Source organism: Pelodiscus sinensis, chromosome 30 (assembly GCF_049634645.1).
Source record: "Pelodiscus sinensis isolate JC-2024 chromosome 30, ASM4963464v1, whole genome shotgun sequence".
NCBI classification, from domain to species: Eukaryota; Metazoa; Chordata; order Testudines; family Trionychidae; genus Pelodiscus; species Pelodiscus sinensis.
This window is the reverse complement of record NC_134740.1, coordinates 5,634,617-5,660,453: the sequence shown is the minus strand read 5'-3', so window position 1 is coordinate 5,660,453 and position 25,837 is coordinate 5,634,617. Positions and strand designations below refer to the sequence as shown.

The 25,837-nt window shown below is 52.5% G+C and overlaps 1 long non-coding RNA gene and 1 gene segment (V, D, J or C); one reads left to right on the top strand and one right to left on the bottom strand.

Annotated features, from left to right (window-relative positions):
• LOC142821336 (Ig heavy chain V region 3-like) overlaps positions 1-25,837 on the top strand; it is a 250,481-nt gene that overhangs the window by 97,814 nt on the left and 126,830 nt on the right.
• On the bottom strand, positions 23,112-24,593 carry LOC142821389 (uncharacterized). 2 transcript variants are annotated; one of them, XR_012898162.1, is made up of 3 exons: positions 24,425-24,593; positions 24,046-24,333; positions 23,112-23,396 (listed from the first exon to the last, which is right to left on the bottom strand). It is a non-coding gene; the product is annotated as an uncharacterized LOC142821389 (long non-coding RNA). The 2 variants fall into 2 exon arrangements; XR_012898163.1 differs by having other exon boundaries at positions 24,495-24,579.

The window sequence follows — 25,837 nt, the reverse complement described above, 5'->3', positions numbered from 1 at the left end:
TCATTGCTCATTAAAAGTGCTGTCATATGGGTGGAAATTGAGTAAATATTGCATTTTGTTAATAGCAGAACTGACTTAAATGGGACCTGTATGTTGTGTAGTCTTGCCTTAATCTTTGTATTCATGACTCTCAGTGTGAAAGAAGCTATTTGCATTCATTTGCATATATATTTACATGAATATGCAACCACACTTAAGTTGTGGCCCTTGGTATGTCCTGTGAGTATCACTGTCACTTCCAGGGCTTTCAAAGTTGAGTAGCCCTGGTCTACATCATCCCTGACAGGTGTCTAACCTGCTCTAAAATATCTCCAGTGATGAAGACTCCAAAATCTCCCGAGGCAATTTATTAAATGGCTGGTTTGTCATTTAATGAACCCCAAGATCATGACATGGTGTCAGAAGTGGTGAATGAGAAAGGAACTGACAGCCCTGTGAATAGAACCCCTGTGTTTGCAATTGAATGAGGAACTGCAAACGGGGAAGAGTAAAGGCTTGTTGTCCAGGCTGCTCCCCACTCTGGTACTTTGAGTGCAGAAGATGGGGGCCCACAAGACACGTGAAATCCCCTGCCACTAAAGCTCACAGATTACCTGACCTTAGAAGTTGCCACTACCCAAATGCAAAACCCCTAGGCTATTTCTACACTTGCAGCTTCTTGTGCAAGAAATATGCAAATGAGGCTAAGTGTGGAATATTGCCGAGCCTCATTTGCATACCTAATAAGCCACCATTTTTGCAGAAGTGGCTCTTGCACCAGAAGGAGCTGTCTAGACTGCCCCTTCTTAAGCAAGAAAAACCCTCTTGCGCAATACCGCTACGGCATTGCGCAAGAGGGTTTTTCTTGCTTAAGAAGGGGCAGTGTAGACAGCTCCTTCTGGTGCAAGAACCGCTTCTGCAAAAATGGTGGCTTATTAGATATGCAAATGAGGCTAGGCAATATTCCACACTTAGCCTCATTTGCATATTTCTCATGCAAGAAGCCGCGAGTGTAGACATAGCCCTAGAGAGCGAGGATGACTCACCTTAAAACTTCTTCCTGTTGGGTAACCCCAATCTCTTTAAACCTTCCTCAGGGCAGAGCTTGAGAACAAAGTGTAATTTCTTCATAGCTGACTTTCTCTCTCAGGCACGTTCACACACAAACCCCTGCCTTTTAGCACACAGGAATCAGATCATAGTTCTTAAAAGGTGATTTTATTAATAGAACAAAGACGACAGACTTTGTAAAGTACATTGGGTATTAGGTGTTAAAGAGTAACTAAAAAAGGCAGATTAAAAGCACAGGTCATTGCTTCCCTGGGACTCAGTTACAGTGTGGTGGGGGGCACATAGCTAAGCACACAGGAATTTTACCAAAAACCCAAATAAAAAAATAACATGATCACATCTAACTGAACATTCCCTGATTTACTCACAACTATTGTTCCAAGGTTTAGTCTTTCCTTAGGCATGGACATGGCTGAAAAATCTTGACTCAGTCCATCTCTTGCCCAGCTCCTGCTCTGAACTCACACAAAAACTAAAGCAGGAGGAACACAGTTTTCAATTTAAATCTTTCACTCTCATGCCATTGTCTCTCTGGCTCCCTGACAAGACTTCTGGATACCCCTGTCTCTTGGCATAAACCCTTACAGATAATGTAATTAACTGAATGTCTAGGATGTCTAGAGTAGAGTAGCACGGCTTTCATCCATCAAATCTGTGCATGTACTGTATCAGCACAAATAACTCGATCGTATTAAGAAAAGCAAAAAATAAAAAAAAAATGCAGCCTCCATCAAGTCCAACACTGTCAGACAATGATGTAGAGAAGTGAAAACAAAAATCCCACACAAACTTGAATTGAATGTAGAAGCCATAGGAACAGAGAAGACAAAATGTTGGGGGGCAGAAAGCTTTGGATATTTCTAACAATTTTAAGTGTGAAGAAAGAGAAAGCAGGAAGTCAGATACTGACACAATTTGAAGAAAATGGCAAGTCAGAAGGGAATGAGCCCTTTGAAAGAGACAATTTTCTACAGGAGTGCAAAAAACAGATGACGTCATGGAGCAGTGTAGCACAGAATGCAGGAAACTCAGCAAAGCTGTGACTTTTGGTGAACAGACAGATTTTCTCGTCAGAGACAGACTCATGTGTTTTATTAAAGACAATACAGGCAGTCCCTGGGTTACGTACAAGATAGGGACTGTAGGTTTGTTCTTAAGTTGAATTTGTATGTAAGTTGGAACTGGTACATACAGTAGGGGAAACTCTAGCCAAACATTTCTCCAGAGCTCAGTTTTATTCTCCCACACCTCACTTCCCTCAGTCCTTTATTCTCAAGCTGAGGTGTCTGCTGAGAAAAGCCGCTCTACGTCTGCCTGGTCTGCTGGGGGGGGAGGACGCTAGCTTCGCGTCTCCCTGGTCTGCTGCGGAGGGGGTGCTAGGTTCGCGTCTCCCTGGTCTGCTGCGGAGGGGGCGCTAGCTTCGCGTCTCCCTGGTGTGCTGCGGGGGGGGGCGCTAGCTTCGCGTCTCCCTGGTGTGCTGCGGGGGGGCGCTAGCTTCGCGTCTCCCTGGTGTGCTGCGGAGGGGGCGCTAGCTTCACGTCTCCCTGGTGTGCTGCGGGGGGGCGCTAGCTTCGCATCTCCCTGGTGTGCTGCGGGGGGGGGGCGCTAGCTTCGCGTCTCCCTGGTGTGCTGCGGGGGGGGGCGCTAGCTTCGCGTCTCCCTGGTCTGCTGCGGGGGGGGGGCGCTAGCTTCGCGTCTCCCTGGTGTGCTGCGGGGGGCGCTAGCTTCGCGTCTCCCTGGTGTGCTGCGGGGGGGCGCTAGCTTCGCGTCTCCCTGGTGTGCTGCGGGGGGGCGCTAGCTTCGCGTCTCCCTGGTGTGCTGCGGGGGGGCGCTAGCTTCGCGTCTCCCTGGTCTGCTGCGGGGGAGCGCTAGCTTCGCGTCTCCCTGGTCTGCTGCGGGGGAGCGCTAGCTTCGCGTCTCCCTGGTCTGCTGCGGAGGGGGCGCTAGCTTCACGTCTCCCTGGTGTGGTGCTGGGGGGCGCTAGCTTCGCATCTCCCTGGTCTGCTGGGGGGAAGCAGCTAGTGCAGGGTTGCCTCACCCCGTTTGTAAGTAGGGATCCGATGTAAGTCAGATCCATGTAACCCGGGGACTGCCTGTATGTGAAAACAGAAACAGCTCCATGCAGGAGATTTCTCTTCAGAACATGCTCTCCAGACATGCAGGGCTCGTCTACACTGGCCCCTTTTCTGAAAGGGGCATGTTAATTTCACAGGTTGTAATAGGGAAATCTGCGGGGGATTTAAATATCCCCCGCAGCATTTAAATAAAAATGTCCGCCGTTTTTTTCCGGCTTTTAGAAAAGCCGGAAAAGAGCGTCTACACTGGCCCCGATCCTCCGGAAAAAAGCCCTTTTCCGGAGGATCTCTTATTCCTACTTTGAAGGAGCATGGGTAATACCCGTGTGCTGGCTCCCATTGATGGCTGCATGTGGGAAACTCACTCTAGAGAGCAGGTGCGCTCCCTAGGAGATTACTTGGAGCTCTCTGAGGCTCTCACTCAGGAATATCATCCCCTGATCCAAGTGCTGGGCTGCTTGCTGGGTGAACATACAATTTGGATAAGCCAGTGCCCATCCCTGGGGAAAGTGCCATTTGCTCTCCGCAATGCGTTCCAGGCTGAGCCTGCGAGGATGGAACAAGGCAAATCAGGCAAAGTGGTGAGGATCTGATGGAAGGGGTGAGCTCCCTCTTCAACACGGAGAAAACAACAGCCAGACACACATCTCCTGAGCCCCAGGGACCTCCCCGCGGCTCTCAAAGGAGAACATTGGAAACCACCACCAGAGAAGAGATCACAGCTCAGGTTGCAAATGCCCCAAATCTCAGCACATTGGATCCGTCCTCAGGGTCTTGGCAGCTGAAATTAACTGGAGAGAGCTCAAGATTATGCACATTTAACCCCTTGTTTGGGAAACAGTCTCTTATGCTGCCTCTTAGGCAGAGCTTGAGAACCAAGAGAGCGCCACATCATAATGGGGCGGACACGTCCGTGGGTGACACCATCATCTGGGGCTCAGTGAAAGTGGAGCATGATCACCCCCCTCAAGAAGCCTTGGATGCAGCTAGAGCTGCAAACCACAAATGAACAGTGGAGAAAGGTGTGTTTGGGGTGACAGAACTGACTTTGCTCAGGGGCATTGTTTCCAAAGAAACTGGAAAACATGAAAAAAGAAAGATTTCATCCACTGAAGTCAAGCCAGGGTCCTATTTCAAGTCAGAGGTCTAGTGGTACCGGGGCATAGTTAATTATCTTATTATTTTTATTCCCTTCTCTCAGAGGCGAAGAGGAGGTGACACATTCACGTGCATTTCTGCCATTCATGGGTCAGGTATGGAGCGGATGGGAGCATTCAATAAAGTGTTTTCTCTTCTGTGGTTTCACAATTGTTTGTCTGGTGTCTGAGGGCTTCTTGCACTGGGCAGGAAATTGCTCCTCTTGGGCCAAACTCGTATTTCACACGTCATCCTGTGGCTGTGCAGGGGTTCTCAGTTCCAGAGCAAACACTTAAAAATAACCTTGGGACAGGCGGTGTGGCCAGTATTAGGGAGATGAATGGAGACCCAAACACAGGAGCCTCTCACAGAGTCTGTCAAGGCTGATTCCTCACTCTGGCATGATGAATGCAGAAGTGGGGGCCTGCAAAAACAATCCCCAAACCTTCCCTTTCCAGGCTTTGGTATAAAAATCTCCCCTCCCCCCAATCTTAAAATCCTAGATTTTGGCAATAACACCCACTGTTACCATCAAGCAGGGGTGGACACTTGAAACCAACCCCAGGGCACCCCAAGATCTTTTCCCCAAAGAGCTTGACAAAAAAAAAAAAAAAGAGAAAATACCAATTTCAGTCTGTGGCAGCTGCCCCCTAGTCAGAGGCCTGCAGATCCCACAGACAGACAGATCCTTCCAGGACACAGAACTGAACCAAAACAAGGTTAATAAAAAATAAAGAACTTTTATTATTAAAACAAAACTCCTGTTGCAAGCATCATGACGAGATGGAAAAAGTCACCAATTAATACTCTCGTGGGGAATTCTGCCATGAGCCAAACTTAGTTGCAAAAGGGAGGAAAACCCATTTCTAACAGCAGAGACATCAGATCCAAAGTTCCAAACCAGAAAACAATAAAACCTGACGGTGTTTTCTAGTCTTTACCCTACTTACACATTTTGAAGAGTCTTTTTATTGGAGAGAGACATGTCTTCTGTCTCCCTCAGTATCTACAGAGCAAACTGTGGCTCAGAGACAAAGGAGGGAAAACCAAAAATTCCTTTGTCTCAGTTTGAAATCCCTATCTGCATTTCTATTGGCTGTCTGCTACCTGGCTAGGTACAATTAACAGCTTAGTCCCCAGGCTGCTGACACTCCCTCAAGGCCATGACAAAGTCTAATACTGGTATAGAGCAAACCAGCTCCAGGTGCCCTGGTCCAGTCTCCAGCTGTGAGCTCGTCAGTTCTTAGCTGATCTCTGCAGCCAGGGCAAGAGCAGGCATCAGACGTGCCAGCAGCACACCCCGGCCAGTTTCACTTCTCTTCTGTTAGCTTGACCCACGTACACTCGTCAATACACATTGCCTTGTCTGCAGTCACCTTCTGTATCAGCTGCACCCACAGCCCATCCCCAGCAAACACAGAACTCTGTCTGCACACCCCGTACACACAGCACACAGGGACAGTCAGCACCGGGGTCGGCGGTTTACTTCCGACACGAGAGCTATATGCAGGATTCAAGAGGTCGGAAGTGAAATCAGGCAAAGCAAAGTAAGTTACAAGTTTCAGACAAAAAGGAAGCACGTGGCTCGTTCTAACACACCAAAGCTTATTGCAAACTTACCCTACAGTTCTTATTTCATGCAAGTCAACGAGCCAGAGAAAACCTTTCCCTCTGACTTGGGTCCCTGGCTCTCCTTTTGGGGTTGTCATGCCAGCCAGAGAGAGAGACTTGCACAGACTTTTTTTTAGGTCAGGAATCCTTTGTTCTCCACCCTCTCTCCCCAGCATTTCTGGAAGGGTTACCTGATTAAACTGCTATTGCATAAGCTGGCATGGGAACAGGACTTTCCAGGACCCACTACTGCTCACACTTGAGACACAAAACAAGGCTGTTTACAAACCCTTAGCAGCGAGTGGCCCTGTGGCTCCATAGAGACTAACCAAAATTGATAGAACCACGAGCTTGTGTGGACCAACCCCACTGCCTCAGGTGGGCTGGAGTGGAAATCACAGAAACATTCCAGTTCACCTGAGGACGTGGGGTTTGCCTATGAAAGCACCTGGTTCTATGGATCTTGGCTAGTCTCCGAGGTGCTGCAGGACCAGGCCTTGTTTTTGAAGTTACAGACTCACATGGTGACCACTCTGAGAGCTTTTTACAAGCCATTAAGTTGGTCACCCGGCCGCTATGGTTGCCAGAGGAGAACCATTGCTGGCTCCCATTTCCCATTTAAAACCAGAGACAATCCCATACCGCACAGCTCCAACCTGCCATGCAGGAATGATTCATGCACCAGCATGAGAGGCACAGACCCAGCAGTGTGTGACACCAAAATAGATCGGTTACAGGGGGTATGTTGCTCAAAGGGTCTGGGAGTGATTCATATTTAGATCAATATGAGCATTGCGGGGCAGGGCGACCCTCGCACCCTGCCCCATTGGTGTTCGAGCCCTGGGCATCCCTGGTTCCCCTTAGTTCCAATACATATGATTAAACAGACTCGCAGAGGGCAGCCGGATCTCCGCCTGTGGCACTGCCTCCTATAGTGCACAGTGATGTCATTGGCCAGTGCTGGGGGTAGGTCCCGTGACACCTTAGGAGGCAGAGGGTGCACACGATGTTGTGTCTGTGTGTAGGGTGTTAATAGAGGGGTGCAGAAGTTCACCCTGAGCAAGCAGAGTCTGTGCATGAGGGTTCTACCCTGATGAATACACAACTGTGCCCCACTCCAGACACAGCTGCATTTTGGTTGGTTCCAGAAACGCTGATGATGCTGAAGCCCTTTCAGATCCTGTGGATGTTTCTCAGCTCACGCTCCAGAGCGTCCCACCAGCATCTGCCCCTCCAGCCTGGAATTCACAGGAAGGAAGTGAAGCCCAAAGGGGTCTCCTTGGGGAGAGAATCCCAGGAACAGAAGGAAGGGTCCCTGCGCAGAACAAGCCAGGAACTGGGATCTAGGAGGAGCAGTGGGTGACGAGTAGGATAAGGCCATTGATGAAGAAGAAGATGCCGCCCACATAAAGGTCCACGACCCAGAGGAAGCTGAGAGCTGTGGAGAGAGAATCCAGAGTGGGACCAGCCGGTGAACATCACTGCTGAGGGGATGCACATGGTGTACGTGTGTCCGTGCCTCTAGCACCCCCTTCCCCCGAATTTCAGCAGCCCCAAGCTAAGGACACAGGGACGTGCAGAGGGACTTTGGCCATCAAAGTGTTAAGGACAGAGAAAGAAAGGAGGAAGGGAATTACACCTCCACTTTGTTTTCTATGTCCATGTTACCCCAACCAACCTCCCTCTCCCAGCAGAGCTCCCGGGGATGGGTCTCCTCCCATGCGAGAAACACAGGGAGCTCAATGAAGGAATTAGGGACGTCTCACCTGTCCTGGGAACATTCACGGTGACGTTCACAGCCTGGCTTTTGAGGGACGGGACCCACCTCCCACTCACGTTGTCCTCGTACCCGCAGGTGAATTCCCCGCTGTCATTGGGACTGGCCCGTGGGATGCTGAGCACAGAGCCCTTCACAGAGCGGGAGCCGGGCTCCATGGTGCTGATCTCAGACCCTGCATCCCTGGGGACAAACTCAACTCCGTCCTTGTAGAAATGAAACCTCCTCTCGCCGGAGTCCCCTGGGGCCGTGCAGGTGAGGAGCAGGGGGAGCCCTTCACTCACTGCTCCAGATGGGGGATCCACACTCAGCACTGGCTGGGGAGGGGGATCTGTGGGGAGCAGCAAAGGGGAGGGGTCAGCAGGAGCAGGGAAGAGGAGGAAGCAAAGATGGTGCCCAGAAATCAATGAACTCAGAGCTGACCTGGGCTTTCTTCTACAGACTCTTGTTTCACCATAAGACCCTGAGAGGCTCCCCACAGACATGAGCGAGGGCCGGGCTAGGGATGGGAATTGCCCCTTCACACACAATCTGGGCTCCTGGGATGTAGGAATTTTGACAAAGCTCTGAATTTCATACAGTGGGTCCTCCACGTCAGGGCTTTCTCTCCCTGTCTGGCAACTCCCCGTCTGATTAGCTCCCTGCACTGGCTCACCACAGCTCGTCTGACCCCGCTACTTCAGGGGCAAGCCACAGTCTGATTCAGCCCCTCTGCTTCTTCGCAGGAGGGAAAGAGAGTGGAAAAATCCCCCAGCCTCTAGTGGTCTCCACAAGCCTGGAGGCCCCAGACTGGATCCCTCATCTCAGTCTCTCTCCTTCCAAAAGGGGTTTTTCTCCCTCAGACTTTTGGGGCCTGAAGGGACCATTCCCCAGGCAGGGCTCTCCCTGCCCCTTGCATCTGGACCTGCAGGGCGTTCCCTCCTGGACCTGACAGTGTCTCTACCGTTCTAGGTTTCCAGCTCTGCATCTTCCTCCCACCAGTCCAGGTGCGCCACTGAACTGACCAAAGGGGAGGCTTTTAACCAGTTCCAGGTGGTCCTCGAAGGGTTCAGAGTCCCCATTCAACCCTCACTGTATCAGTCTGCTCCAGCAGGTTCTAGATTGCCTTCAGCTGCCTTAGTTAACTAATTGCCTCAATGAGTTCTAGCAATTTCTTAAGTAATCACAGGTGTGTTAATTAACTTTAAGTAACTGCAATTTGGGTGCCATGGCAACAGGGATTTGTTCAGCCTCAGTCTCAAATAGCTGAATTTATTGCTTTCTGGTGGTTATTTTGCCATCTACCCTCACAAAATAAAAACACTGAATATTGTTCACATTTTCCCTTTCAAATCACCTTCACATTATGCAAGAATGTGCCCCTACATAATGTTTGCTTGTGTGTAAATTTTTCCCCATACAGTCCATTAAAATCATTCTTAGCCTTTGCCGTTTCTGGACCATATTTTACCCAGGGGAACCTAGGGCCTCTCTCTGAGATCAGCTGGGTCAACTGGATTACTAGGGTTACCAGATACCTTCACAAAAAAACCCAAACATTGGCTGAGCAAACAAAAAAATAGGGAGACCAAAAAGGTCACTGTGCCTTTAAATTCTTGCGCTCCCTGCTCTCCCTGCCCCACCAGGCACAGCAAGGGAAAAATGTCCCCGCTGGCCTTCTGTCCAAGAGAAACAGAAAACACCAGACATTTTACGTGCCTGGTATTTTCTCTTTTTTTTTAACTGGACAGAGCTGCAATTACCAGACTGTCCGGACATAAACCGGACCCCTGGCAACCGCATGGATTAGCCAGTGCGCAGCAGGGGTCAGGGATCTCTCGTCTGTGCCTCAGCTGTGAGTATGAACCAGTCACGGCAGTGGGACCAGGGAGCTTGTTCAGAGATCAAGTCCCTGCTTTGATAGAAGAAGTCGTGTCCAAGGGATCATTAATCTCTGGGGGTATGTCTACACTACCCCGCTAGTTCGAACTAGCGGGGTAATGTATGCATACCGCACTTGCTAATGAAGCCCGGGATTTGAATTTCCCGGGCTTCATTAGCATAAGCGGGGAGCCGCCATTTTTAAATCCCCGCTGCTTCGAACCCCGTGTAGCACGGCTACACAGGGCTCGAACTAGGTAGTTCGGACTAGGGTCCTATTCCGAACTACCGTTACTCCTCGTGAAACGAGGTGTACCGGTAGTTCGGAATAGGCACCCTAGTCCGAACTACCTAGTTCGAGCCCCGTGTAGCCGCGCTACACGGGGTTCGAAGCAGCGGGGATTTAAAAATGGCGGCTCCCCGCTTATGCTAATGAAGCCCGGGAAATTCAAATCCCGGGCTTCATTAGCAAGTGCGGTATGCATACATTACCCTCCTAGTTCGAACTAGGAGGGTAGTGTAGACATACCCTGGGTGTCAAGCTCCTCAGTCTGGCGTGTTCCCTTCCAGTGCACATGGGCACTAGGGCACCCTGATCTATTGGTGCTGATGCAGGACTGGGTAAAAGGCCACAAATTGATCCATTTCCTGGCAGTAATAATAAGGGAAGCTGCTGGGGTGGGTGATTAGAATTGGCACCCTGACCACTGCGATGGTCATACTGTGAGCACCCTGCACCAGTGGCCTTGGCTGACCCAGGTTTTCCAATATTCCTCTGGGTTGGGAGCCTCTGAATCCTTACGTAGCATCAACAACTCCCTCCAAACCTACCAGAAAGTGATGTTCCAAGGGGTTCACACTGACCTGGATCTCCCTGTGTGGAGCTCAGCATCTCACCCTGGGCATCATGAGAAGATACCCTGCCCTGGGGCCAGCAAACAGCAGGGGAAAGGGGGACTCACCTGTCACTGTGATGTTGATGGGGCTGCTTGTCTCTGACAGGAGCTCTGGCCCAGACAGTGTCTTCCAGAATTCACAGCTGTACACTCCGGCCTGTGATCCAGACAGACCCGACAGCTGCAGGGAATGGTTGTAACTGTCCGGAGGGGAGGGGAGTTTCTTGGAGTGGATTTCCCGGCCATCCCTGAAGAACCGGAACCCAGAGACGGCAGGTGCCCCGGCAGCTGAGCACGTCAGGGTCATGGCTTCCCCAGCGATGTAGACAGGCTGCAGTGGGGATACAGTGAGCTGGGGGGCTGGAAAAGAGAAGAGGGTTGGGGGAGAGGATGGTTACTACATAGGTGCCTGTTGACACAGAGGCGGAGGGAGAGCCAGGGAAGGGCAGAGCAGGGAGGGATCCTGGACACAGACCCAGCCAACCCCAGCTCCGGGCCGAGGAACCAGATTCCTGACAGTCCAGGGAAACACTGCGCAGCAGAGATCTCCCTGCCGGGAATCCAGGGGACCAGTCTCCCCTGCTGGGTACCTGAGGGGCACCTCCCACGCAGGGCACCTCATCCTGCATGGGTTGGGACGAGGGGGCTTGTGTGGCCAAGGCTGGGGGTGTCAGGGAGCTGCACCCAGCAGGCTCATACTAGAATACCCGGCACTAAGGGAAAGAGGCAGCCATGTGCCACAGAGCCCTGGGTGTCCTAGGAGAGGTTCCCACACTCCAGCTGGGACCTGGCTCAGTGACTTTAAGGAAGCTCCAGCCCTTTGACCCCTTCTGGGATCTCACCCATTCACCCACTGGGCATTGGTGCCAGCAGTGGGGTGGGGAACAGGACAGTGACCAATCCCCCTCCTGACACTAATCACAAGAGACCAGTCGAGCAGCTGCAGGGCTCAATGTTCATTGAGGGTCTCCCTGATAGTGGCCAGCTCAGAGTCCAGTGCTGTGAGCTTCCCTGCAGCAGTGCCCACCTGGAGCCCCAGTGCTGTGAGCTGCCACACAGCAGTGCCCAGTCTCTGAGGATGAGTTGGCAGCCAAGCCCACCAGAGAGTGTTTGAAATACAAGGAGGGGCCCTGAGCACAGCCAGGGAGCAAAGCTGACGTGTTGGGATGGGCCTGAGATTCCCAGTGACCCACCCACCAAACAGCAGGAAACGGGCTCACCTGTCACTCTGATGGAGATGGGGCTGCTGCTCCTAAATGACTTTTCTCCTTTGGATCCCAATCTCCAGTACGCACAGGTGTAGGACCCAGCCCGTCCCCTCTCCGCTGGGAACTCGAGCTGGGGCTCTAGACTTTCCCTGAGCAGAGTGCTGGAGCCCTGCTGCCCTTTTCGGAAGAAGAATTTGAAGGCTCCAGCCCGCTCACCGAGAGGAGGGGAGCACACGAGCGTAACCAGCTCCCCCGGGGGATACACCAAAGAGCCGCCTCTCACCAAGAGGGTAGGATCCAGTAGGGGATCTGGAACAACGGCAAGGGGGTCAGGGGAGAGGGGGAGGCCAGGATGCATTGAAGAAAAAATGACAAGTGAGAAGAAATCAACCCTGGAGAAATAGAAACACAAACCAGCCAGATCTCTCTGCCTGGCACCTACCCCCACGCTGGGAAATGCCCCACAGCAAGGCTGCATCTGGACTGCAGGACTCTTGCACAAGAAGCTTTTTCGGAAGAAACCTTCTTACACAAGACAACGTCCACCCTGCAAAAACTCAGTGAAAAAGCATCCGGACTACAGAGGTCGAAAGTCAGCTCTGATTGCCATGGGCAGAAGGGCCAAAAGGCCGCCTGTGCCTTTTCCTCTTTCCTTCCTGTCAACACACATCTCTTGTTGAATGAGGTCTTTCATAAAAGGGTCTTCTTCCTTGTAGAATGAGGAATACCTATAATGGAAAAACCCCTCTGTTCCTTGCATTATTTGCGCAAAAACGAGCTTGAGGTGTGGACTTTCCGTGAGTATTTTCTTGGAAAAATGTCTGTTTTTCTCAAAAAACCCTGTAGTGTAGACATAGCCCAAATAAACCCTGATTCTCTCTCTCTCTCTCTCTCTCTCTCTCTCTCTCTCTCTCTCGTGTCCCATTATCTCTCTCCCCCTATCAAGAAAACCCAAAGTTCATTCCCAGCTGGAATTTGTGCAGCTCCCACTCCCTGGAACCAGGTCGTGTTGAATCGTTCTCTGGTCACCTGCAGAACCTCCCATTGTCACGTGTCTGCGCCCCATGTTGGAACTTCTGGGCAAGGATTCAGTCCCCTTTGCCTCCTCCCCTTTCTTTTGTGACACTGAACAGGCTCAGCTCCTGGAGTCTCTCCTAGAACATGGACCTGCCTTCTGCACAGCTGGGCAAATTCCTCCTCCCCCGTCTCTGCATCTTCACCCCTGCACTCCACAGCCTGTGACCCCCAATGTCCCTGCTCTGTCCCCCAATCTGCTGCTCTCCCCTCCAGAGAACAGAGGAGCTGGGAAGGGGGTTGTGCTGAAGAGCAATCAGGACACCATCAGCCTGTCCCAGCAGAGACAAGGGGTGTCAGGAGCGCAGCTGGATGGGAAGGTCCCTTCATGTGTCCCAGTATCCCCAGCCTGCCCCCTCTCCATCCCGGGGAGGGGTGAGGGCAGGTTGGGAGGGTCCTTCACCCACAAGTGCAGCTCCAGATCCCACACTCTGGGGAAAGCAGGAGGCCAAAAGGGGCAGGGCTGTTTCTTCCAAAGCTCCAACCCCAGGTCCCCAGCAGTAGCTACAAGGCATTGAATAGAAGCGAGGGGGGTTGGCTGGACATGGGGAAGGGAGGGGGGAGATTTTCCACTCTCCACCTGTGCTCTGGGGTCTCTGCAAAACCTGCTTTTAGTGTCCCGGCTGGTGGTGCTGGGTCTGAGCCCCTGTGGGAGGCCAGAGCTGGGGCAGAGCAACACCCCTCCTCTTCACACAGCCCCACGCCAATGGGTCCTGCCCAGGGGCTCAGTGTCATGGTGAGGTGGGAGCTCAGTCTCCCTGGCTCATCCAGCCCTCGCTCTCTCTGCTGGGATTGTCAGTGTGAGGCTGGGTCATGCCCATGGGGCTGGGGGCAACTTCTCCCCTATGGCCTGGGCAGGGACCCACTGAAGAGATGCCCCAAGCAGCCATCACCTGGGGCTGCTCTTCTGCCCCCATGGACGTGGCTCTGGACTGGAGCTGCAGCTGCAGGTTCCATGGGAGACTCTTGTGAATGGGCAGCTGGACCCACCCAGGGGGTGACACAGGGGGCCCTGGGAATCCCCCTTCCCTGCAATTTCAAACACCCCCATGTGAGAGGCAGGGGATCCTCCCCCCTCCCCCCACTGTCTGAGTCCTCCCACCCACCGTGAGCATCCCAGCAAGATCAGGAGACGTCGTTACCTGCGGGGGTCACCGGCCTGAGAAGACTCTGGAGCGAGGCTGGAGGAGAAGAGCAGAGAGGGGGTGAGAGCTCTGGGGAGGGGGAGCGGGAGCAGGAGAAGGGGAAACGTGATCAGGGAGGGGGAGTCTCCCGACAGACACACACCGAGGGGTTGGGTGGGAGGGGGGCACTTACCCAGCAGAGGCAGGAGCAGAGGCAGTACCATGCTGAGCCGATCACTCTGGTCTGGGAACTGGGTTCTCAGCTCAGCTACTGGCCCAGTCTGGTGCAGGGAGGGGGGGATGGGACCCTCCCCTCTGACACAGGCAGAGGAAGTCACAGCTCCAAGTGTGGTCACCGCTTAGCTCAGCTGTGTGACCGAATTCGGTGCTCGCTGTGCAGGGCGTGTGGGGGACGGCTGCCGATTTTCCACTGCTGATACTAGAGGGAGGAGCTAAACCAGCAGCCCCTAGTGACTGACAGCTCTGGGGTTGGGCCAGGGATGCAGCTGGGGTAAAGGAAACTCAGCTGAGATATTCTAGTTTACACCAGGCCCCATCGACAGCAAGAGATGCAACACACTGACCCCAGCGGAGGATTGGCGACAACTCTCCAGCCAGGCCCAGATCCAGCTGGGGCCCTGCAGTGTGGTTGAAACCAGCACTGGGAAGTTCTGCTGGGCCACAGGGAACTTTGGCACAGACCGTGAGGGTCTCTCTAGACTGCATCCCTCTGTCGGCAGAGGGATGCAGATTAGGGAGGTCGACATTGCAAATAGGGCAGCGATTTAAATATTCCGTGCCTAATTTGCATAAAAATGGCCACCACGTTTTGTCAACTCAGCGCTTTTTTGGCAAAAAACAGCAGTCTGGAGGGGGATCTGTCGAGAAAGAAAGCCCTTTTCGACAGATTCCTTATGCCTCCTGCAAGGAGGTTTACAGGATCTGCCGAAAAAGGTTTTCTTTCTCCACAGATCCCCCTCTAGACTGCTGCTTTTTGCCAACAAAGTGCCACATCAGCAAAAAGCAGTGGCCATTTTTATGCAAATGAAGCACCGGATATTTAAATACCCGCTTCATATGCAGTGTCGACCTCCCTAATCTGCATCCCTCTCCCGACAGAGGGATGGAGTCTAGACGTACCCCTAGATTGGACCACTTGGCTTTCTGTCCTCGGCGCGCTCTTTTGCCCAAAGGGGTCACTTTGTGGGAGAATCCAAGGCACAGAATGAAGGGCCCTTCACAGAACTGGACAGTTCCCCGGCTATAGGAGCAGCAGTGGGCAATGAGGAAGATGAGGATACTGATGAGGAAGAAGGAGCCTCCCACTGCCAGCTCCAAGACCCTGAATAAGCCACAAGCAGCAACAAAGGGTAATTGAATGTCTTTATGGAATATTAAAATGTAGCATTGCTACCTCCTAAAAAAATAGAGGAGTTTAGGGATGTGCTCTGGATGTTGGGGTGGAGAACCCAGGCCCAGCAGATCACCACAGATGCTCTCCAGTGTCTTGTGTTAAAACCTCCATCCCATTTCATAATCTTAGAGAAGAAAGTGACCTAAAGAGGTTATCAAGTTCCATCCCCAGCTGCCATGGCAGGACAAGCACAATTGACATCATCCGGGATCAATGTCTGTCCAACCTGCTCTTAAATATCCGCAGGGATGGAGATTCCACAAGCTCCCTCGGCCATTTATTTACTGGCTGGTTTGTTATTGAATGAACCCCAAGATCATGACAGGGTGTCAGAGGCAGAGAATGAGAAGAAAACGGGCAGATCTGTGGAACTAACTCCAGGGTTTGCAAGTGAAATGGAGGATGCAAACCGAGATGAGCAAAGGCTTCTTGTCCAGGCTGCTCCCTGCTCTGGCTCATCGAATGCAAAAGTTGGGGGCCCACAAGAGACCTAAAATTCCCTGCCACTAAAGCTTTGGTGTAAAAAACATTGTAAGGTCACAGATCCCCTGACCTTGCGTGGCAGAAGTTCTAATCACCCAGATGAAAAACCCCTTGAGATGACTCACTTAGGAACTTCTACCTGTGGGGTAACTCCGAGCTCTTTAGACCTTCCTCAGGAGAGATTAGGAAATCAAAGTGTAATTTCTTAACAGCCGACCTTCCATTTCAGGCACAATCAGTCAGAACCCCCTGACATCTAGGACACAGGAATCAGATCATAGTCCTTACAAGGTGTTTTATTAACAAAACAAGAAGACAGACTTGATTGCTACGTGTTACAGAGCAACTCAAAAAAGGCAAATGAAAGGACAGATTCATTCAGTTGGTATCAGGGGTCACATGGGCTAAGCAGAGAGGAGTTGAACCACAACACAAAATAAAAACACAATGGTTGCATCTAACTGAACTTTCCCTGTTCTACTCATATCTGTAGTTACAAGATTAGTCTTGCCTTAGGCATGGATATTGCAGAAAAAACCTGGCTTAGTCCATCTCTTGCCCAGCTCCTACCCTGAACTCACACAAAAACTAAAGCACGAGGAACATGGTTTTCTATTCAAATCTCTCATTTTCTTATCACTGTCTCTCCTGGGCCCCTGGACATCTCCTGTCTCTTGGTTTAACTCTTTACAGGCAATTTAATTAACAGAATGTCTAGTATTTTTAAAATAGGGTAGTAGAACTCCCATCCATCATACTTGTGCATGTACAATGTGAGCACAAATAGCTCGACCACAAAAGTTAAAAATGCAACCTCCATGAAGTCTGACACTGTCAGAGACTGGACTAGAGAACTGAAAAAACAAATCTTACATGAATGTGAATTGAATTAATCACTTACGGGCACAGGGGAGACAAAATGGGGGTAGAAAGCTTTGGTCATTTATAACAATTTGAAGTGGGATTAAAGTGAAAGCAAGAAGTCAGATAATTCAAAATGTGAAGAAAATGGCAAGTCAGAAAGGAATGAGCCCTTGAGAGACGCCATCCTCTAAGGCGAGACACCTGATGGCGTCATGGAGCAATAAAACACAGAATGAAGAAAACTTTTTGTGAGCAGACAGAGTCTCTCGCTCAGAGACAGACCCGTGTGGGGTATTAACAATTGTGAAAAGATAAACGGCTCCAAGAAAGAGATTCCAATTCAGAACATGCTCCCCAGACATGCAGGGCGGCAGACACTGTGACAGCAGAAGCCCAAGAGTTGCATTCGCCAGAAGGGGTTTTCCATGTGCTCCGTACCAGTGAATGCTGCTGGAATAGACCCAATCCAAGAGGGTCCCACTTCCGGTGAAAACTGACACTGTCTGTGAACCCAGGTGCAGACAGTTCTGTGGAAGTTGTGGGTCACTGCCTGGGCCCACAGACAGTGTTCGCTTTGGGAAATTTTATCAATCACAGATACTGGCGGAAATAAATGCTTTGTGCAATACTGAAGATCCCAAATACAGAAACTCAAGTGCTTGGAGTGGCAGACACTCTGGCTGGGCGGTTTCTCACAGACACACTGGGATCAAGCACACCTGAGGAGGGGATTCAGGCTGGAACATTTCTCCCACTGACACCGGCCCCAGGAGCTCAGGTTCACATTCTGTCTGAGCAAGATGAGGAGAAACAAAAAGTAAAACCTAAAAGGGCCCCAGGCAAACACAGGGGGGTGGTTACTGTGGAACACACACAGCAGTGGCAGGGGTGGGTTATTGGTAACTAGCATGAGACTTAAAAAACCCACCAATTCCAGGCTCCCATCTATTGTCGTATTGAAGAAAGTGTCTCCAGTTGTAGGCCTGGCTGCGTATGGGAATCCCTCCCCCCAGGGGCAAGAGGCAGTGACAAGTTCCCATGTTTTTCTCCACTTCATCAGTCAGGGCTGCAAAAAGCCATGTGTTTTCTCCACTGTTATTGCTGTTTCCCACCAGCTCTGTGATTCTGGGGAAACCAGAACATGGTCACCTGTCAGCCTTGTGCTCTTGGGGAGCCAGGGAGTGACATTCATGGAAAACCATTCCCCTCACTCAGGCCTCTGCTAGAATCAAAGACAAAGCAAAGAAAAGGCCAGGGAAGACACACCTAAACTGCTTCAGACAAGGGTGATACAATTAAGGAAACACCCCAGCCTCATTTGCTTTAAAGATGGAACAGAGGGACATCTCATTAGCATACAGAATGGAGAGCAGCTCTTCCAAGGCAGGAACCGCACTGAACTATGGGACACCGAAAGCAGAGAAGCACTGCCTGATGGGAAATCCCTGCTCCAGATGCTAATGAACCCAGGCCTGCTCACACCCAAATTAGTCATTATCAGACCAATTCTAGTAACGATCCTATTGACATCTAAAATACTGAAACTGCCTAGTTGCATTGTGAGCTCGTTCAAGGAACATCACCCATAACCAGGTGTGATCAGTCTCTATTGTCTCTCCTCTTTCTCTTTGAACTATCCCTATAAAAACTCCTATCCTTGCCCCAAGAAAACTGTTCTGATACCTGGACTTAAACTGCATCAGTTCCATTGAGACTTCTTCATCTCCTGTCTGATCGTGCTGGGGGCTCTGTCCTGCTTTTCTCCTGCCCTCTGGACCCCCGGCTACGATCATCATCTGGGAACCCCGATCAGTGCAAGCTCCGTGGAGTGGTGAGGTCTCTCTCTCCTCCCTCCCATCAACTATCTCTCTAAGCATAGCCTCCTGACCCTGCCCTATGTAAACTGTTAATATTGTAACTGTTTGATATCTATTCACTACTCAGAAATAAATCACTTTCATTGTTAAACTGGTTGCTTCTCTCTCTTTCTCTTTTGCTCACTCTTCCTTAAGGGGTGTTGTTTTGGCTTCCCCATTCGCTCTGCAACAACGCTTCTTGTACCCAAGCAAAAGATCCCTGTAGTGCCCAAAATCCTGTGGGGTTTGCTCATCGTGTGGTTTACCAGTGAATGACTGTGGTGTGAAAGTGGAGATCGGGGGCGCTGAACCTGGGGGCTTATGAGGATGGTAGCTTAAAATGCTGTTTAATCCAGCCCACGGAGTCCAAAGGCACATGAGGGTGCAGTGTGGCATTGCTGTGAAACCCAGCCAGCTGAGTCCAGGGACATATGAGGGGGTCAGCTTGGGAGTGCTGAGTACCCAGTCCTCTCAGACGTGCTCTGTTAGTGGGTGTGAGTGTCTGGGTGTGTTGCCAAGGTGGTAAGAACCCGTCCTGAGGAACCTAGTTCCTGCAGGAGAGCTCCAGTGGGAGGGGGAATTGGCAGCAGGGAGAATTCAGCTCCATATGAGAGCCCAAGTAAGCACCAACAGCACCCTGATAGAACTGTTAACCTTCCCCCAGTCCCATAAGGGTAACCCTGATAAATGAGCATACCCCAGAGTATTGGGCAAATTTGGTAACATTGCACAATTGTTTGACGGCTGTCTGGGTCCTTCTTACACTGGGCAGGAAATCGCCCCTCCTGTGGCAAACTAGCGCTGTACTTCACACGTCATCCTGTGGCTTTTCACAGTTCCAGAGCAAACACTTAAAACTAACCTTAGGACAGGGGGTGTGGCCATGATCAGGGAGATAAACGCAGGGTCCATCATAGGAACCGCTCACAGGGTCTAAACACTAATGACTTTCTTGTAAGTCTAACCCCTCTGCAGAGCAAACCAGCCCCAGGTGCCCTGGTCCAGTCTCCAGCTGTGAGCTCGTCCCTTAGCTAATCCCTGCAGCCAGGGCAAGAGCAGGGATCAGACGGGCCAGCGTCACACCCCGGCCAGTTTCACTTCTCTTCCGTTGGCTTGACCCATGGACACTGGTCAATCCACATTGCCTCTCTGGGGCCATCTTGTGTATCAGCTGCACCCACAGCACATCCCCAGCACACACACAACTCTGTCTGCACACCCCGCACACACAGCACACACGGCAGTTTATATCTGACATGATAAATACATGACGGATTGACGAGGTTGTGAGTGAAAACAGGCAGAGCAAAGGAAGTTCCACATTTCAAACAAACAGAAGCACGTGGCTAGTTCGAACACACCAAAGCTTATTCAAACTTACCCTACAACTGTTTTTATTTCACACAAGCCAAAGAGCCAGAAAGAATCTTTCCTTGTGACTTGGGTCCCTGGCTCTCCGTTTGGGGGTGTCATGCCAGCCAGAGAGAGAGAGGCTGCCACAGACTTTCTTTTGGGGCAGGAATCCTTCATTCTCCACCCCCTCTGCCTAGCAAACCCCACTGCCTCAGGTGGACTGGAGTGGAAATCACAGAAACATTCCAGTTCACCTGAGGACGTGGGGTTTGCCCATCAAAACTCCTGGTTCTATTGATCTTGGTTAGTCTCCAAGGTGCTGCAGGACCAGGCCTTGTTTCTGAAATTACAGACTCACATGGTGACCCCTTTGAGAGCCTTTTACAAGCCATTAAGTTGATCATCCGGCCATTAGGGTTGCCAGAGGAGAATCCTTCCTGGCTCCCATTTGCCCATTTAAAACCAGAGACAATCCCAAACCGCACAGCTCCAACCTGCCACATGGGAATTATTCACACACCAGAGAGAGAGGCACAGATCCAGCAGGGTGTGACACTAAACTGGATGGCTGTGTCTACATTGGCACCCTTTTCCGGAAAAGGGATGCTAATGGGACACTTCGGAATTGTAAATGCCGCGGGGGATTTAAATATCCCCCGCGGCATTTGCATGAACATGGCTGCCGCTTTTTTCCGGCTCGGGGTTTTGCCGGAGAAAAGCGCCAGTCTAGACGGGATCTTTCGGAAAATAAAGCCTTTTCTGGAAGATCCCTTATTCCTCATTTTAAGTAGGATCTTACGGAAAAGGCTTTATTTTCCGAAAGATCCCGTCTAGACTGGCGCTTTTCTCCGGCAAAACCCCGAGCCAGAAAAAAGCGGCAGAAATGTTCATGCAAATGCCACGGGGGATATTTAAATCCCCCGCGGCATTTGCAATTCCGAAGTGTCTCATTAGCATCCCTTTTCCGGAAAAGGGTGCCAATGTAGACACAGCCGATAGGCTACAGGAGGTATGTTGCCAAAGCATCTGCACGTGATGCATATTGAGATCAATATGATCATTTCGGGGAAGGGGGACCCTCTCACCCTGCCCCATTGGTGTTCGAGCCCTGGGCAGCCTGGTTCCCCTTAGTTCCAATAAAGACAATTAAACAGACTCGCAGAGGGCAGCCGGATCTCGTTCTGTGGCACTGCCTCCTATAGTGCACAGTGATGTCAATGGCACGTGCCAGGGGCGAGTCCCGTGACACTTCACGAGGCAGAGGGTGCACACAGCGTTGTGTCGGTGTGTAGGGTGTGAATACAGGGGTGCAGGAGTTCACACAGAGCAAGCAGACTCTGTGCATGAGGGTTATACCCCAATGAATACGCGGCCGTGCCCCGCTCCAAACACAGCGGCGTTTTCGCTGGTCCCGGAAGCGTTGCTGGTGCTCAAGCCCTTTCAGATCCTGTGGATGTTTCTCAGCTCTCGCTCCAGGGCTTCCCACCAGCATCTCCCCCTCCAGGCTGGAATTCACAGGGAGCAAGGGCGGCTTGGAGGGGTCTTCTTGTGGGGAGAATCCCAGGCACAGAAGGAAGGGCCCCTGCGCAGAACAAGCCAGGCGCCTGGATCTAGGAGCAGCAGCAGGAGACGAGGAAGATGAGGCCGTTGATGAGGCAGAAGGAGCCGCCCACGGCCAGCTCCCAGACACTGATGAAGCTGTGACCTGATGGGAAAGAATCTGGAGTGGAACCAGCCGGTGAACATCACTGCTGAGGGATGCACATGGTGTCCGTGTGTCTGTGCTTCTAGCACCCCCTCCCCCAGAATCTCAGCAGCCCCAAGCTGGGATGTGAAACCCACCCACAGCCCTTCTCTCTCAGAGAGGGGGACACTGACCCTCATTCACCCCACATGAGTGTCTGTTCCACTCTTCTCTGCCTGCCCTGTACCCTGCCCTGTCCGCGATTGGCCATTGGGGTCTGGGAGCTGGTTGCTCCACCGGGAAATGTGCTGGGTGAGAAGGGGAATCTATCTAGGTAGAGGCCAGCAAGCCACGGGCTGCCTCACCTGGCACTGGGACATTCCTGGTGCTGCAGGGACCTGCCCTTCCAAAATAATTCTGGTGACACCCCCCAACCCACTCCATTGAATTGTAAATGGCACATTCCTTCTGTACCAGCCTGCCCCAGAGGGGGAAGTGAGATCCAGTGTTAAGGACAGAAAAAGGCCGGGGGGGGGGGAGGGGAATTTCACCTCCACTTTATTTTCTCTCCATGTTACCCCAACCAGCCTCCCTCTCCCAGCAGAGCTCCTGGGGATGCGTCTCCTCCCATGGGAATAACAAACTCAGCTCAATGAAGATATTAGGGGTGTCTCACCAGTCCTGGGGACATTCACGGTGATGTTCACAGCCTGGCTCCGGAGGGATGGGACCCACCTCCCACTCACGTTGGCCTCGTACCCGCAGGTGAATTCCCCGCTGTCATTGGGACTGGCCCGTGGGATGCTGAGCACAGAGCCCTTCACAGAGCGGGAGCCGGGCTCCATGGTGCTGATCTCAGACCCTGCGTCCCTGGGGACAAACTCAACTCCGTCCTTGTAGAAATGAAACCTCCTCTCGCCGGTGTCCCCTGGGGCCGTGCAGGTGAGGAGCAGGGGGAGCCCTTCACTCACCGCTCCAGACGGGGGATCCACACTCAGCACTGGCTGGGGAGGGGGATCTGTGGGGTGCAGCAAAGGGGAAGGATCAGCAGGGACGTGGAAAGGTAGAAAGTGAAGATGGTTCCCAAAATTCCGTGTGCTCTGAGACAACCTGGGCTCTGTCTCCAGAGCCTCTTGCTACAGTTCAGGGTGCTGGGAGGCTCCACACAGAAATGAGTGAGATCCAGGACGGGGTGGGGATTTCTTCCTTCAGATAAGGGGGACCTTCTCCCTCAGACGTTTGGGACCCAAATGGACCATTCCCCAGGCACAGCCCCTTGCTCCTGGACCTGCAGGTTTTCCCTCCTGGTCCTGTAGAGTTCCTTGTTCTCCAGCTCTGCATCTTCCTCCAGCCACTCCTGGCATCCCACTAAACTGACTAAAGGGGAGGCTTTTCATCAGTTGGAGCTGGTCCTTGAACGGATTCAATGTTTCTCTGGGTTAGGAGCTTCTGAACCCCAAAGTAGCATCAACAATTCCCCACAAACCTACTAGGAACCAGGGAGTGATATTACTGGAGGATTCAGATTGATCTGAGTCTCCCTATGTGGAGCTGAATGGGCAGGTTGTCTCTCACTCTGCACGTCATGAAAAGATGCCCTGCCATGGTGTGAGTAGAAGGAAGGAGAAAGGGGGCTCACCTGTCACTGTGATGTTGATGGGGCTGCTTGTCTCCGAGAGGAGCTCTCGCCCAGACACTGTCTTCCAGAATTCACAGCTGTACACTCCATGTGACCCAGATGGACCCGACAGCTGCAGGGAGTCAGTGTAGCTGTCTCGAGGGAAGGGTAATTCCATGGAGTGGATTTTCTGGCTGTCCCTGAAGAACCGGATCCCAGACACGCTGGACACCCCAGCAGCTGAGCACGTGAGGGTCACATTTTCTCCAGCAATGTAGACAGGTCGCTGCGGGGACACAGTGAGGTTGGGGGCTGGAAAAGACAAGGGGCTCAGTGGGGGGAGATGGTTCCTATCTGGTGACAGATGCAAAGGAAGAGCCAGTGAAGGGCAGAGGAAGGACACAGACCCCAGCCAGCCCCAGCTCTGTTCTCAGGAGCCACGTCCCTGCCAGGACACGCAAACACTGAGCCACAGAGATCTCCCTGCCAGGAACCCAGGGGACCTGCCTCCCTTGCTTGGTACCTGAGGGGGCAGATCCTGCCTGGGACAGCTCAGCCTGCAGGAGGTGGGTTTGGGATTGTGCAGTTTAGGCCGGGGGTGTCAGGGAGCTGCTCCCAGCAGACACAGAGCAGGACACCCGGCACTAAGAGCAGAGACAGCCAAATGCTGCAGAGCCCTGGGTGCCCCATGGGAGATTCCCACACTCCAGCTGAGTCCCAGCCTAGTGATGCCAGAGAAGCTCCAGCCCTTTGACCCCTGCTGGGATCTCGCCCATTCACTTGCTGGGGTGTTGGTGCCAGCAGTGGGATGGGGAATAGGACAGTGACCAATCCCTCTCCTGAACTAATCACAAGAGATACAAGGGGGGGCCTGGCCAGAGCCAAGGGCCAACGTTGACGTGTTGGGATGGGCCTGAGATTCCCAGTGACCCACCCACCAAACAGCAGGAAAGGGGCTCACCTGTCACTGTGAGGGAGATGGAGTTGCTCCACCTAGATGACTTTGCTCCTTCGGGATCCTCTCTCCAGTACGCACAGGTGTAGGACCCAGCCCGTCCCCTCTCAGCTGGGAATTGCAGCCAGGGCTCTTTAGTGGGGATGAAGAGGCCCTGCTGCCCTTTTCGAAAGAAGAATCTGTATCCCCCAGCCTGCTCACTGTGCGGTGGGGAGCACATGAGCCTCACCAGCTCCCCTGGGGGATATGCTCGGTATGTGGAGTTCCTCACAAGTGTAGGAGGTGGCAGGAGATCTAGAACAGAGGCAGAGGGGTCAGCGCAGAGGGACAGGCCAGGGTGCAATTAAGAGAAAATCAGAGTGAGAGGAGAAATATAAACACAAACCAGCCGCATTTCACTGCCCAGCACCCTGCACCTTTCCCCTCTGGGAAATGCCCCACGTCAAATAACCCACGGCCTGATTCTCTCTCGTGTCCCGCTACTTCTCCAATGATGAAATCCAAAAGTTCATTCCCAGTTGGAAATTGTGGAGCTCCTGCTCGCAGGGACTGGATCGTGTAGAATCACTGTCTGGCCACCTACAGAACCCTCCATTGTCGCGTGTCTGTTCCCCACGTCGGAACTTCCGGGCAACCTTCCCTTTGTGACACTGAACAGGCTCAGCTCCTGGAGTCTCTCCTAGAACATGGACCTGCCTTCTGCACAGCTGGGCAAATTCCTTCCCCCATCTTCACCTTTGCAGCCCACAACTTGCTGCTCTATGCTCAGTGGCCTCCCAGTGTCCCTGCCCTGCCCCCCAACCTGCTGCTCTACCCTCCCGACAACAGAGGAGCTGGGAAGGGGATTGTGCCAAAGAACAATCAGGACTCAACTGGCCTGTCCCAGCAGAGACAAGGGGTGTCAGGAGCAGAGCTGGGTGGGAAGTTTCCCTCATGTGTCTCAGTATCCACAGGCTGCCCCCCTCTCCATCCAGGGGAGGGGTGAGGGCAGGTTGGGAGGCTCCTTCACCCACCAGTGCAGCTCCAGATCCCACACTCTGGGGGAAGCAGGAGGCCGAGAGGGGCAGGGTGGTTTCTGCCAATTCTTCATCCCCAGACCCGCCAGAGTCGCTGCACAGAAGAGAGAAGGGTTGGCCGGACATGGGGAAGGGAGGGGGGAGTTTTTCCACTCACCACCTGTCCTCTGGGGTCTCTGCAAAACCTGCTTTGAGTGTCCTGGCTGGTGGTGCTGGGTCTGTGCCCCGACCCTGAACCCTCTGTGGGGGCACAGACCTGGGGGAGATAGACCCCCCCACACATGGCCCCACACTGATGGGCCTTGCCTAGGGGCGCTCAGTGTCATGGGGAGGTGGGAGCTCAGTCTCCACAGCCCGTCCAGCCCTCGCTCTCTCTGCTGAAGTTCCCATATTGATGCTGGAAAGCCCCCATGGTGCTGGGGCAGCTTCTCCCCTACGGCCTGGGCAGGGACCCACCAAAGAGATGCCCCAAGGAGCCATTATCTGGGCCTGCTCTTCTGCCCCATGGACGCGGCTCTGGACTGGAGCTGCAGCTGCAGGGTCCATGGGAGACTCCTGTGAATGGGCAGCTGGAACCACCCAAGGGGTGACACGGGGGGCCCTGGGAATCCCCCTTCCCTGCAATTTCAAACACCCCCAATGTGGGAGGTAGGGGAGCCCCACCCCCACTGACTGACTTCTCCCAACCCACCACGAGCATCTCAGCAAGGCCAGGAGACGTCGTTACCTGCGGGGGTCACCGGCCTGGGGAGACTCTGGAGCGAGGCTGGAGGAGAAGAGCA